Below are 15,000 nucleotides of genomic sequence, written 5' to 3'. Positions count from 1 at the left end.
TGTTCTTCTGCAGCACGTGACGACCGGAAATCGCTATGCATATGCGCTCTTGGGTAATAATGCGCTCGGACACTATGCTGTGGGTTTGTCTAATGACGCTGGAGGACCGCCACTCAACAGTCCCCCCCCCCTTCCTCTATCCCCCCCTCCCTCCGTCCCCCCGTCCCTTTCTTCCGTCCCGTCCCCCCTTCACCCTCCTCCCCCCTACCCCCCTCCTCCCGCGAATGGGCATTGGTGTACGGTGCCTTTTTATTTTTGACCTCATGGTCTCATGGCTCTGAGTGACAGCAAAGTGACTCCAGATTTCATCAACTTGATCACCGTAGTATTGGTGAGGCTGTTATTCTGCTGTTTTCGGCTGTCAGAGAGAGAGAGAGAGAGAAAGAGAAAGAGAGAGAGAGAGAGAGAGAGAGAGGGTGAGAGAGAGAGAGAGAGAGAGAGGGAGAGGGAGAGAGAGAGAGAGGGCGACATTATAAATGAATCACCTGCAGTATATGGCGGCTTATGCAGGTGGTGGAGAAGTGATGTGTGCCAACATGTTGTGTTTTGACGTAATCAAGCTTACCTCTGCATTGTTATGGTAATCGCCCCCCCCCCCCCCCCCCCTCTCCCCTACCCTCCCCCTGGCCCCTCCCTCACTCCGCCTCGTATTCACATAATAAACAATCACATGGAGCAACCCCCCACAGAAACACAGAAACACACACCTAAACACACACAAGACATACTCAAACATGCCAAGGCACGCACACACACATACACACACACCTAAACACACACAAAACACATACTCACCCACACACACAAAGACACACGCATGCGTGGATGCTTACGCAACACGCGGCTGTGTGTGTGTGTGTGTGTGTGTGTGTGTGTGTGTGTGTGTGTGTGTGCGCATGGCGCCGCCTGCGTGTGTCGTTCATTACTCGGCTCAAACCGAGGATTAGGCTGAGGCGGAAGCAGATTATGGGGGCAGAGAAACTCTTAGTGTTTTTTTATTTCTGCATTTCACGACTTAATCAGAAAATAGGAGGAAAAGGGGAAAAAACAGGAGGAAATCAAAGCGGTGGATCTCGTCGGGCATTCCCTTTGATGTGTCAGGGCTGATGCAAACACCAGTGCTGCATCTCCCCTCCCCCCCCCCCCCCCCTCGGCCCGGGGTCTCAGAGTCCGACGGCAGCTTTTCATCACCTGGCTGCCGCTGCTTATTTACCACCGAGGCCCCAGATCCAACCTGCCCCGTCCCCGCACATCTGCTCCGAGAACGGACACCCCCCCCCCCCCGCACAGGCCTGCCGGATCCTCTAGGATGAGGAGAAGGGTAGCTGTGTGTAGTCAGGAATAAGGGTTGGTGTAGCAGTATGTAGTCTGGAATAAGGGTTGGTGTAGCCATGTGTAGTCTCGAATAAGGGTTGGTGTAGCCATGTGTTGTCTAGAATAAGGGTTGGTGTAGCCATGTGTTGTCTAGAATAAGGGTTGGTGTAGCCATGTGTTGTCTAGAATAAGGGTTGGTGTAGCCATGTGTTGTCTAGAATAAGGGTTAGTGTTTTAGTGTGACGTCTGGCATAAGGGTTAGTGTGTAGTCTAGAAAAGGGTTAGTATAGTAGTGAATAGAATAAGGGTTAGTGTTTTAGTGTGTTGCCTAGAATAAGGCTGAGTGTAGCAGTGAGTAGTCTAGAATAAGGGTTAGTGTTTTAGGGTGTAGTCGGGAATAAGGGTTAGTGTGTAGTCTCGAATAAGGGTTAGTGTTTTAGTGTGTAGTCTCGAATAAGGGTTAGTGTTTTAGTGTGTAGTAGTCTAGAATAAGGGTCAGTGTGTAGTCTAGAAATAGGGGTTAGGGTAGCAGTGTGTAGTAGTCTAGAATAAGGGTTGGTGTAGTGGTGTGTAGTAGTCTAGAATAAGGGTTGGTGTAGTGGTGTGTAGTAGTCTAGAATAAGGGTTGGTGTAGTGTGTAGTCCAGAATAATGGTTATCGTAGTAGTGTGTTGTCTAGAATAAGGTTTAGTGTAGTAGTGTGTAGTAGTCTAGAATAAGAGTTATTGTTGTAGTGTGCTGTCTACAGTAAGGGTTAGTTTGGTAGTGTGTGGTCTAGAATAAGGGTTAATGTACCAGTGTGTAGTCTAGAATAAGGGTTAGTGTGGCAGTGTGTAGTAGTCTAGAATAAGGGTTGGTGTAGTTGTGTGTTTTCTAGAATAAGGGTTCGAGTGGCAGTGTGTAGTAGTCTAGATTAAGGGGTAGTAGTTTGGTAGCCTAGAATATGTTTTAGTTTAGTAGTGTGCAGTCTGGAGTTAGGGTTTATGTTGTAATCTAGAATAAGGGTTGGTGTAGTAGTTTATAAGGGTGGGAATCTCTTGGCACCTCACGATTCGATTCGATTCCGATCATGAGGTCAACGATTGGATTCTGAAGTGATTATCGATGCATCTCGATGCAACACATTTTTTTGTGTACATTTCCATGCGTGATTTTCAAAAATATATGTATACATCTGGGTTTGCTACTCAGAGTTTGCTAATCACTTCCTACTTTTGTGATGATCATTAAAGACATCAACAGATGAATTAACTTATCTAATATTTCATAAGAAAGAAAGCTTTTGTCACAAACATGACTTTCTATGAACAATGCAATCATCAATGCAGCTTGCATTATAACACAATATGGAAGCCTGCAAAAAATAGGTTTCAGTTTTATTTTCTTTCTAATCTTTATTTTCTATGTCATTAAAGGAAAAGCTGCTCTTGAATCAGAAGGAGTTCTTGTGTCTGGCTGTGAGTTTGCGCGCATGCTATGCATAGGCTGAATCGCAATCGTGTTAAGACAAATCAGATTGGCCAAAACACACTGAAGATTAATTCAATAATTTTAAAATTACAAAAATGATCCCTTCTGGCGAACATAATGTTGCAGCAGGCAAAAAAGAAAAAAGAAAGTATTTTAATTCCGATCATTAATTTATCTGCATCGAGACAGAATCGTTCTAGCGAGAATCGCGATGCATCGAAGAATCAATTATTTTTCCCACCCCTAGTAGTTTATAGTCTAGAATAAGGGTTAGTGTGGTTGTGTGTTGTAGTCTAGAATAAGGTTTAGTAGTACTAGTCTAGAAAAGGGTTAGTATAGAAGTGTTTGGAAGTTTAGAATAAGGTTTAGTATAGTAGTGTGTAGCAGTAGAATAATGGTTAGTGGAGTAGTCTAGAATAAGGGTTAATGTAGCAGTGTGTACTAGTCTAGAATGATGGTTAGTGTGGTAGTGTGTTTATTCCAGAATAATGGTTAGTGTAGTAGTCTAGAATAAGGGAGGGTAGTAGAGTTTGGTAGCCTAGAATACGTTTTAGTGTAGTGTGTTCAGTCTGGATTTTGGGTTTCTGTGTTGTAATCTAGAATAAGGGTTAGTGTAGTTGTGTGTAGTAGTCTAGAATAAGGGTTAGTAAGCCTATAGAAGTGTTAGGTAGTCTAGAATTAGGTTTACTGTAGTAGTTTTTAGTAGTCTACGGTTAGTGTGGTAGTGTGTAGTCTAGAATAAGGGTTAGGATAGTAATAGTCTAGAATAAGGGTTAGTGTGTAGTCTAGAATAGTCTAGGGTTAGGGTAGTTTGTGGTAGTCTAGAATAAGGGTTATAGTAGTAGTGTTTAATCTAGAAGGGGGTCTAGGGTAGTAGAGTTTAGTAGTCTAGACTCTAGAGTAAGAGTTACGGTAGGATATTGATTACCGTGTGTTTGGAAGGGGAGAGGCTTGAACTGATGTGTTTTCGGTGGGCATCGTGTGAGCATTTGATCTGAAAGCTTGCAGGCCATCGTTCCCTGGTCCTCCCTGTCCACCCGGAGAAGAGAATACGTCCAAGTGAACGGATCAAAGCTGGGACGGAAGGCTTCCTTCAGGAGATGAACCGTCATGCAACACTGCCATCTCTGGTGTCTTTTCTCCGATTAGATCAGTTACTGTTTTGAATTTGCGGTGCCAAAATACTTGATGCCAAAACAGTTGGCTGTCGCTTTCTTCCGCCCGTTTGTGTTTGATGTACAATGTGGACGAGGCAAAACAGTTGCTTCATGAGAGGGAATGGTCAATGATCACTTCCTGTGTCAGGGAGGCTCTTGGCTCATGGCATGGGATTGCATCGTCTCATCCTGGGTTGCAATTGGGTAATGCTGTGGTTATGAGATTGTGTGTGCGTGCTATATGTATGTATACATACAGCGAGAGAGGGAGTGTGTGTGTAGTTGTTTCTGTGTGTGTTGTCTGAGTATGCTAGCATGAATTTGTGTTAATGCCTGTTTAGTGTTTGTGAAGGTGTGTGGGTGTGTATTTGAGTGTTTGTGTGGGCAATTGTATATGTGTGTGTATATGAGTGTTTGTGTGTGAGTATGTATGTGTGTGTATATGCGTGTTTGTTTGTAGTGTGACTGCGTGTGTGTGAGTGTGCGCGTGTAGCTGACGTGTGTGTATCAGTAAAAACACAGAGACAGCAAGGTGCAGAGAAACAGCAGCAAGGTACGGTTAGAAGATGAACACGTAAATAAAACATTGCTATGAATTAATATTAATATTCAACCGGAACTCGTGTGAGAACTTTCAATGCAACAAAATAAACGATGCTGGCAAAAAAGAGAGTGTGAAGAAAGAGTGATCCGTGCCCTTGGCCTTGCGGAGGCTGTTAATATTCCCAGTATGCTCTGCTGCGTTGTGTGCATTCTCCCCCGCGTGGGACCACCAAATGAGCTTTTCTGACACGCCGGCGCGGCTCAAACGGGCGGACCAAGGTCAGCACGGCGGGGCCGGGCGGCGCCACGCATCCGAGATTCACACGCCGTCCGCGGTGGGCCGGGGCGCGGCCAGGAGGACGTGGAGCCGGAGACGAACCGGGCGGGGCGCCGGGGTCTCCGGTCCTCAAGGGCCCCGGAATTAGTTTTCCTTTCCTAATGCGCGGCCCAGGCCCGGCGGGAGATGGGGAAGTTTAACGGCGTTGGACACGGCTGTTAGCCGGAGGGGTGGACTCCATTCCTCGCATTCTTTCCTTTGGTTGCAAGTTTCACTTTATTGATCTGATGGGACTTTCTGAATACTGGCAGAGGGTTGCAGAATGTGGCCATTTTCAAAGATATTCTTTCAGTACAGTTTCTTGTTTGTCTTGGTTCGTATTTCTATTGACCAGAACACAGGAATAACAATGTCACAGATTTCAAAGCGATGTTCGCATTTTTGCTTTGATGAAGAACCGAACTCTGCCATGGAATGCCATGGTCACTTTTCAGTGATTTTCCAGATGTTCTAATCTGAGAGTCCATTTTGTGGTGGTACCACTTTGCCTGGAATGTGAGGTTCCTCTCCTGACTCTGGAACTCTAGCTGAACATCCGCCCAAATGTAACTGCAGAGCAGAAGGGAATCAGATCCAATGGCTGGGGATTGGGACACGTTCGAAAAGAATCCTATTATTTAAAAGAGCAGGGTGGATGGGATCGAGTTGCCGGCGGTTCTTTTATCACAATGAGAGATGAAAAGGATACGATCTCGCCCAGACCACCAGTCATGTTTCCAGGTACTTATTTTCGGTTGGTCTGTTGTGCGCCCCTGAAATCCTCTTTGTTCAATGCGACAGGATTAGGCCGAACATACTGCTAATATATCTTGGTAAATCCAAGCCAAGGACGGCTTACTCTTTCATCTTTTTATCTGATCCATATTTTTAATTGACTTCCTCACACAAAAGAACCACACAGATCCGATTTAGGTTTTTTAAATAATTATGTCTTAATGATGTGATAATGACTTAATGTAATCTGTGGAGCCAAACCGATAATGGCATCCATAAACCCAATCGTTTACATGTGGTCCGCTGCAAATAGTGGTTCTAAAGTTAAAATAAATCTTGATATAAGCCATCATGGTAGAACAACTCTTTGATGAACGTTAAGGCTAAAAGATGCTGAAATGCTTTTCATGGACGCCCACATTCTATAAAGTCATGCAGTCCCTTTGCCTTCAATTGCGTAGACGTTTGTGTACATGGCCACCTCCGTATTGAAGTGAAAACAAATTTAAATTCCGGTTCGTATTTAGTTTCAGTGGGATGGTTAAATAGCTGCCAATGCGTGGATGTCAGAGCGAGAGGCGGGCGATCCACGGAAAAATAAACCATGTTCTCTCTAATGAGCGGAAGAGTCGACCCTCAAATAAAACTATTTATACGCCTGGGTATAAATAAATGCCCCCCTCATAAGATAGCAGGGAACCATTCATGTATGTATGAATACCCACACACACTCATATAGACAAGTTTGTGTGTGTGTGTGTGTGTGTGTGTGTGAAACGCTGTGTCTCTCTCGCTAGCTCTCTCTCTCTCTCTCTCTCTCTCTCTCTCTCTCTCTCATATACACACACACGCTCTCTCTCTCTCTCTCTCTCTCTCTCTCTCTCTCTCTCTCTCTCTCTCTCTCTCTCTCTCTCTCTCTCTCTCTCTCTCTCTCCTCTCTCTCTCTCTCTCTCATCACACACACACGCTCTCTCTCTCTCTCTCTCTCTCTCTCTCTCTCTCTCTCTCTCTCTCTCTCTCTCTCTCTCTCTCTCTCATATACACACACACGCTCTCTCTCTCTCTCTCTCTCTCTCCTCTCTCACTCTCTCACTCTCTCTTTTCTCTCTTTTCTCTCTTTCTCTCTCTCTCTCTCTCTCTCTCCTCTCTCTCTCTCTCTCTCTCTCCTCTCTCTCTCTCTCTCATATACACACCACACGCTTCTCTCTCTCTCTCTCTCTCTCTCTCTCTCTCTCTCTCTCTCTCTCTCTCTCTCTCTCTCTCTCTCTCTCTCTCTCTCAATCTCTCTCTCTCTTTTCCCCCCACCTCTCTCTCTCTCTCTCTCTCTCTCTCTCTCTCTCTCTCTCTTTTCTCTCTCTCCCTCTCTCTCTCTTTCTCTCTCTCTCTCTCTCTCTTTCTCTCTCTCTCTCTCTCTCTCATATACACACACACGCTCTCTCTCTCTCTCAATCTCTCTCTCTCTCTTTCCCCCCCACCTCTCTCTCTCTCTCTCTCTCTCTCTCTCTCTCTCTCTCTCTCTCTCTCTCTCTCTCTCTCATATACACACACACGCTCTCTCTCTCTTTCCCCCCCACCTCTCTCTCTCTCTCTCTCTCTCTCTCTCTCTCTCTCTCTCTCTCTCATATATAAACCAACACTAACAAACGCCAATGCCTGATAGAGTGAGATATCCAGCAGGATTCTTCTCATCTTGTCCGTAGCCATCAAAGAGACGGAGAAGGAAGCAAGCCTTAAATGTACAACATAAGAGCCATGTGTATTTATGCAGAAGCCTAAGGGTCATATGCAAACGAGGACTATGAATTCATTACATAATTCCTTAATCCTCCCCTCTCAATATTAACATTAAGTGTTAGAATATTTAGAAGGTCAGAAAGGAGCGGGGAACACGTGTGACCTGCTGCCGAGTAAGCATCCCTACTTACACACGCATGCACACGTATGCACCTACACAGATACACACACGCACACACACACATGCACACACACACGCACGCACGCACAGAGACACACACACACACACACATACATAATGATACACGCACACACCACACACACGCACGCACAGATGCACACACACCCACACACACACAAATACAAACTCAGATACACACACAAACACACACATACACATTGATACACACACGCACGCACGCACGCACGCACGCACGCACGCACGCAAGCAAGCAAGCACAGATACACACACACACACACAGATACAAACTCAGATACACACAATCACACACACACACACACAAATACACACAAACCACACGCACCAACCACTCATACACAAAGACACTATCTCTAACACATACATGAACACAAATTATGTTAGCTTTTTCCTATGATCACATATATGATGCTTTATAAATTGTCATTAGTTAGAAAGAAGGGAATGATAGAGATTCACATTTCCTTCTTGCTGCTCGATGAGATGTCAGCTCTTAGCGTGAATATGTCATTTCAAATTCTGGTGTTCGGAAATTGAAGGATTTATGTATGTCCTTAACAAAAATCATCCATGGATATGTAATATAATTTCATAATCCTTCAGAGGCTCCTATTCACAGCAGATCAACCCCTAAGCCCATTGTGTATCGAATAAGGTTGTCTCCACATGGCTGTCCTTGTAAGGACATCCTCTTCAGGATGTCCTCTAAAGGGCATCCTTATATGGAAGTCCTTATAAGACCGTTCTCAGTAGGATGTACTCATAGGACTGTCCTTTAAAGTGCATCCTTAGATGGATGTCCTCATGTGAATATCCTACTGAGACTGCCCTTATATGGATGTCCTCAAACCGATATCTTACTGATACTGTCCTTATATGGATGTCCTCATAAGACAGACCTTATATGGACGTCCTCATACGGATATCCTCATGAGACTGTCCATATCAGGATGTCCTCGTAAGACTGGCCTCATATGGATGTCCTTATCAGGATGTCCTCATATAGATGTCCTCATGAGACAGTCCTTAGAAGGATGTCTTTATTAGGACGTTGTCATAGGAAAGTCATTATTTGGATATCCTCATAAGACAGGCCTTATATGGACGTCCTTATTAGAATACCCACATTATGACTTCCTTATGAGGGCATCCCGACGTGGGCCGTCCTTACATGGAGCGCTTCAGAAGGAAAGCAAAACAACATAAAATAGCTAAAGCGAAAGGTGCTCTCAGAGCACCAGGGCTGAGTTTGCATGGACTGGACACGAACGTCCCAAGGGGGGGGGGGGGGGGGGGGGACGACTCCTCTCACACGGCACTAAGATGACAACGCCTTCGCCACTCTGAGGCACGCATGCAGCTGGCCATGCTACATGCTGTCCGTCTCACGCTTCCACCAGATCTGTAGCCTCACGGAGGATCCTACTGTTTGTACTGTTCACCTACGGTCCTTGCTGACTTTATTGTATTTGTTCTTCCGGCGAGGTACCTTGAAACATGGAGGTTCAGGGATGTTCGTCCTTCCCATGGTGGTCCAAACAGGTGCCACGCCATGCCCCCTATTACCGTGGCAACGCTGATTATATCACAATGGTGTGGCTGAAGGATGGCCTACTAAATTGTTCATTAGACAGCACAGAAGCTGCTCTTAAATTAGACGTGGGATCGGAGTCTCTGTCAGCCTCATAACTCAGCGACTCCCTCCTCTCTCTCGCTGCCCGGCAGCCAGGCCGTTGCTGCATCGCCCAGACACAGGTCTGGTTGTTCAGGTATCGATAGGCAACGGTGGTTACAACATCTGTGATGTCAAGTGGGATACAGAGAGTTTGCTGTAAATCCCCCGCAGCGATCGAGTCCCGAGCATCCATCTTGAGCCTCTGACAGAAATGCTGGCTCGACATGGAAGCATAGTTGTACGAGCGAAGTGATACATTTTGTTATTGCTATTTATGTCGCTGTTGTCGGTTTCACCTTCAATATTTGTAATTGCGGTTTGGGATAAGTGCTTTACAAGGATTTTTTACAAGGATTGGCATTGTAATTATTAGACAGATAAAATTGATACAACATATTTTATTGGTGTTATTACTGCTTCTATTGTAATGCAACAGTAAGTCAACTGAAGCCAGACGAGCGAACTGCAGCGGCTGGGTTTTGTGTACAAGACCGGGGTGCATATACGAGAATTAAATAACTGGATGTGGATATCGTTAATTCTTTGTTGTGACAAAATGGAGCAATCATTTCATTCGAATGCCCCGGATGTTGTGATTGCTTCCCGAACTGTTGGATGCCTTGGGAGGCACGTTGTTGTGTTGCCTCTCGAACCGAAGAGGTCACCTTCGCTCCCAGGTTTTATCGGTCCATTTGAATCTGTATTCAAAGCAAACTTCTGAAGGATTGCCTGTGAAGGTTTGTGACTTGCAGGAGTATCCTTGGGTGCACGAGAAGGACAAGAGTGTCGTACGATCGCTTGAGGGATTGCAGATTTGGGCAACGCTATTGTGTTGACTACCATTTTATCTAGCGTGCCAGGGAACCACAATTATTAGCATTGTATACAGCATTTCATTCAGAAAAAATCGGTGTCGTATGAAAATCATATAAAATTGTATGATCCACCATTCTTCCTCAACCAGTTTGTGAATGTTACAGGCAAAGTGCCTGACATGAGAGGCTAGGCTAATGCCACGGTGTGTGTGGATGTAGGGAGCATCTGAGAGAGGGTTAAAGTGGTGATATTATGCCATCAGGGTGTGAAGAGACATTTTCAAACATAAGCCGTTTGAAAATCTGCCTTTTCCTTTGTTTTAGTGTCATCCCAAGTGGGTATTACATACTATCACCCCTTTCAGCTTCTCAGACACCTATAGTATTACGGCACAGTGTGTGGCACATTTCATGAGAAACAATGCTCATTATAGCGCTCATACTCAACGGCGGGTGTTTGAAAAAAGAAAGATATCATGAGGTTGCCGTTGGCCACAGTGAATGGGCTCAGACCAGTTCATAGGGCCTGAATTGAAGCGGAAACAGGGGATCCCTGTTGTTGACCATGGAGGACAACCTCACGCAGAAGAGTTTGGTGAAGAACTGGTTAATACAAAAAAGATATGATGAATACAATGCAACATTCATTAACAACTATTTGACTATCTATGCATATGTTACAGAGTTAGAGTAATTCACTACAGAGAGAACACACATGCACCTACAAACACAAACACAAACATGCCCGCACCAATGACACACACACACACACACACACGCATGCACGCACGCAAGCACATGCACGCCACCATACACACACACACACACACACACACACACACACACACACACTTTGTAATCAACATCTTATTATTACATATTGCACCTTTGATCAAACAGAGTAATTCATGCCAACATAAAAGCCCCGGTGATTTGACGATGTGATTCCGGGGTTGCGTCCTCGTCCCATTGGTTGAAGGCAGCAGTGCCTCTCCCAGAGAGCCATGTGGTCAGACCTCCACAGGTGAAATACGGGGAGACCTTCAAAGCAAATGACATTTGCGACTGTCACTCCACAGCTCAGGGGAAATTGATCTGCCACAGATGTGGCAAGTTCAACTGGTGCTGAATAGCAATATCTGCGAGTTAGTGAACAGAATAGAGTTGAGGATATTCCGTCGGAGGAGGTCAACCTTGAGAGCACACCGAGGGGCCTCCAGGAGAGTCATCTGGCTGGCGTTGGATCGCTCGCAGGGGGTTGAGGAACCAAGTCCCATCGCAGGATGAGAAATACGCAGTATTGGTGCAACGAGACACGTATGATGAATAGCAACAGGCTCAATGCAGCTTTGCGTGTTGTTCGACGCCCCATAGCCATGCTGTAAAAATAAAGACCAGATTCAGTGTATTGGAAAGTCAAGACCTAAGATTCCTATTCAGGGCCGGGAATACTGTTCCCCTCTCCCAGTTTTCTTTGGTTACCAAACAGAAACTCTGATTAAATTGGACAACTGCGCTCCACTGACACTCTGCTGTCTCTGTGGTGGACATATATATATATATACATATATATATATATATATATACACATGTAAATATGTATATGAATTCTCTTCCTCCTTCCAACTGTAGATGTTTGTAAGCAGTGGCTCTCTTTGAACGGAGGGTGATGAGTGGGTTGGTGGATGACTATGTGAATAGGTACTGTAAAATATAGTCAATATTATCTTTACAACTTTGGTTTTGTCAGAAGCGATTGGGTTTGCAAGACCGATACACTGGTGTGGCTTTAACCGCATGTCGTAATCATGAAATATATTCAAAACAGTTTTACACAAGTAGGGTCCTGGGCGACTTTATTTGGATAAGTGGGCAGCCAATAGGAGGTCCCAGGGGAGGAGTTACGGCCCCTAGGCCGGCTCTCCTGTCCCGCCCCCTACCCCAACCCCTCACGCCTATCATGTCTTCAGGAAACCCGCCGAGGCGGTCAGAGCGCATTCTGTCAGAACCAAGGCAAGAGACCTCCTTTAAATCTACTCTGGTTTTATTTGAGTGGGGTGGGGGAGGAGGAGAGAGAGATACCAAGAGAGAGAGGGACTGAGAGAGACAGACAGAGAGAGACATAGAGAGAGAGGGACAGACAGCGAGAAGGACTGAAAGAGAGACAGACTGACAGAGAGAGAAAAGAAGAGAGAGGGAGAGAGAGAGGGGCAGAGAGAGAGAGACAGGCAGAGAGATACATAGAGAGAGAGGGCAGACAGAGAGAGGGACAGACTGACGGAGAGCAATGAGAGAGAGAGCGAGAGAGAGAGAGAGAGACAGACAGACAGACAGACAGACAGAGAGAGAAAATGAGAGAGAGCGAGAGAGAGAGGGGCAGAGAGAGAGAGAGAGAGAGAGACAGACAGACAGACAGACAGACAGAGAGAGAAAATGAGAGAGAGCTAGAGAGAGAGGGGCAGAGAGAGAGAGAGAGAGAGAGGGACAGACAGAGAGGGACAGACTGACGGAGACATTGAGAGAGAAAGAGAGAGCAAAGAGGCATTGTGACATAGAGACAGACCTACAGAGAGACACAGAGAGAGACTCAGAGTGACACACAGACACTAACGATGGGAGAAGTGATCCGATTGGAGCAGAGTTGTGGTGTCCTGGTCCCATGCTGTCTCCGTGAGGCTCTCAGCTCGACTCAGTTCCCATAACCTGTAATCAGTAAGGGAGCTTGTGTTCACTCTCCCCTCGTGTTCCCAGCGAAGGCCTATCAACACAACAATTAACTCCGGCGAGGCACGATCAGCCAGCACTCCTCCTCCCAGCCGTAAACACAATTACACCCAGGCTCCGAGACGTCTGCGCCACACATGACGGGATGGGAGGCCGCCCATCACGCCTCCACCCCTGACTACTGCCACTACCGTGCTTCCACTCCACTAGTACAACATCCACCACCACCACCGTCACTCCTCCACCACCAGGACCACTGCGCCTCCGCCGACACTACCACATCCACTCCAGACCACTACGTCCTCCACCACTACCACCACCCCGCCGCCTCCACCACCACTACCACAACCACCACACCTCCACCCAAAGGCACCCACAAACACACACCACACAGACACACACAAACTCACACAAAGATTGGCCTGCCAGGAACCTCAACATGTTTCTTTGAAAGACGATATGAGATTAGTTTGTCTGCCTAGAATGTGAACACACTCTTGCAACATTTAAGGCGCCAGCGTGCCACACGCCTTCTGAAGCCTCATATGATTCAGCCAGATTTCATTCATGTCACACTAGATTCATTTTATTGACATCGTTTAGTAATTAGCCAAGTCACTTGGGAAGTGGGTGCCTGTTTTATGATCTTTGGCATGTTTGCGTGCGTTTGTGTGTGTGTACGTGCATAGGGAGCCTGCGTGTGTGTGTTGTTCTGTAAGCTCTCTTTTTCCTTGTGGAAATGTCCAGGTTTTTTCAATAAATCTTGCGCTGGTTGGGCCATGGGTAATTGACAGGTTATGTTCTCCCGAGGAAGGCATTAGCATACCGGGTTCCGTGCCTGGCCGTGAAGTGATTCCCACCTTGCTTTAAAAGGCACCGAATGGATGGCCAACACAGACAGAGAGAGACAGAGAGACAGAGAGAGAGAGAGAGAGAGAGAGAGAGAGAGAGAGAGAGAGGAGAGAGAGAGAGAGAGAGATAGAGAGAGAGAGAGAGAGAGAGAGAGAGAGAGAGAGAGAGAGACATCTTCCTCCACTTTCAACACAATACACTTAAAGTTTAAACACACACACACTCAAACATACACACACACACACACACACACATGCACAAACCCACCCACACACACAGACACACACACACATGTGCAAACGCTTACGCAACCATGAACTCTGACTGCATTGATTCACAGAGTGAGTCGCAAAAACATATTTTCAGGAGGTGTTTGTAGTAAATATAACATTCCCATCTCCCACAGTCCACTCAGGATAGCATGGCCATCAAAAGACACGAATAACCCCCACATGTTTGAGGTCTTATGAGTCACTTCAAACCGAGCATCTGCCAGCAGCACCATAGGACTAGCACACTGCGTAGCAAACACAAGGAGTGCTTTACTGTGTAGCCATACCTCATCCCGGTCACTGGACGGGATGTTAACTTAACAGTGAGGCTGTACAGCCATGAAATTGCATTAATGATGACAAGGACAGACCGCTAAATCTATGACCGGTATATCGTACTTTATGAATATTGGCAAGGGCACAAATCCATGTATGCACGTAGCGCTTGTGAAAAGCAGCAAGGCAAGACCACAGCCATCTTGTGGTCGGTTGAGAGTCTAGCTTGGCTCCCCATCTGTACCAAACCATTTAAACATAGTAATCATCTTGTATGTTCTTAAACTGTATTGAGTATTGGGCGTAAGCCACAATTGAATCCATATGAAGCACCTTGGCATTTGGAGGACAAACGATGAACTGGGCGACGGCCATCTTGTGGTGAGCGGTGAACAGACCCCGGGGAATCCAGGGTAATGAACGACCATTACTCTGATTGCTACTAAATATTTCAAAGATGATTTTGTCCCGTATATGTCACGGTCCCTTCGTCCATGTATTACGTCTTTCCTCCGTCTGCTTCTTGGCCCTCTTTGTGAGAGAGCATCGGATCTCAGCGGCGGGCTTGGGCGAAGAGGAGGAGGGAGAAGGAGTGAAACATGAGAGGAGGCCAGGGACTGGAGAAAGGATGTGGTGATGCTGAGATCACGACCATGTGCTCGATAGACTCTGAAGTCGATGTTTGGGAACCCAGCGCTGATCTCATGTATGCCATCAGAGGAGTCGCGGTTCCAGGATTCCTTGATGTAGAGGCGTCTCTAATGTACAATACCAGAATTATAAAACAGATTTCTGGATTTTTTATGTGGTTGTCATATCATTATGTTATCCCTTTTTTTTATAATAATCTCCAAAAGGGCATGGTCGTGGTTGCAAAATGATCCTTCCTCCATGGTTG

The 15,000-nt window shown here is 46.0% G+C and overlaps 1 protein-coding gene across 1 annotated transcript in view; it reads left to right on the top strand.

Annotated features, from left to right (window-relative positions):
* Positions 1-15,000, top strand: part of rtn4r (reticulon 4 receptor) — a 45,502-nt gene that overhangs the window by 1,015 nt on the left and 29,487 nt on the right. The gene's annotated exons all lie outside the window — the stretch shown is intronic.

This window comes from Gadus chalcogrammus, chromosome 11 (assembly GCF_026213295.1).
Source record: "Gadus chalcogrammus isolate NIFS_2021 chromosome 11, NIFS_Gcha_1.0, whole genome shotgun sequence".
In the NCBI taxonomy this organism is placed as follows: domain Eukaryota; kingdom Metazoa; phylum Chordata; class Actinopteri; order Gadiformes; family Gadidae; genus Gadus; species Gadus chalcogrammus.
This window is presented reverse-complemented; position numbering and strand designations above follow the sequence as displayed.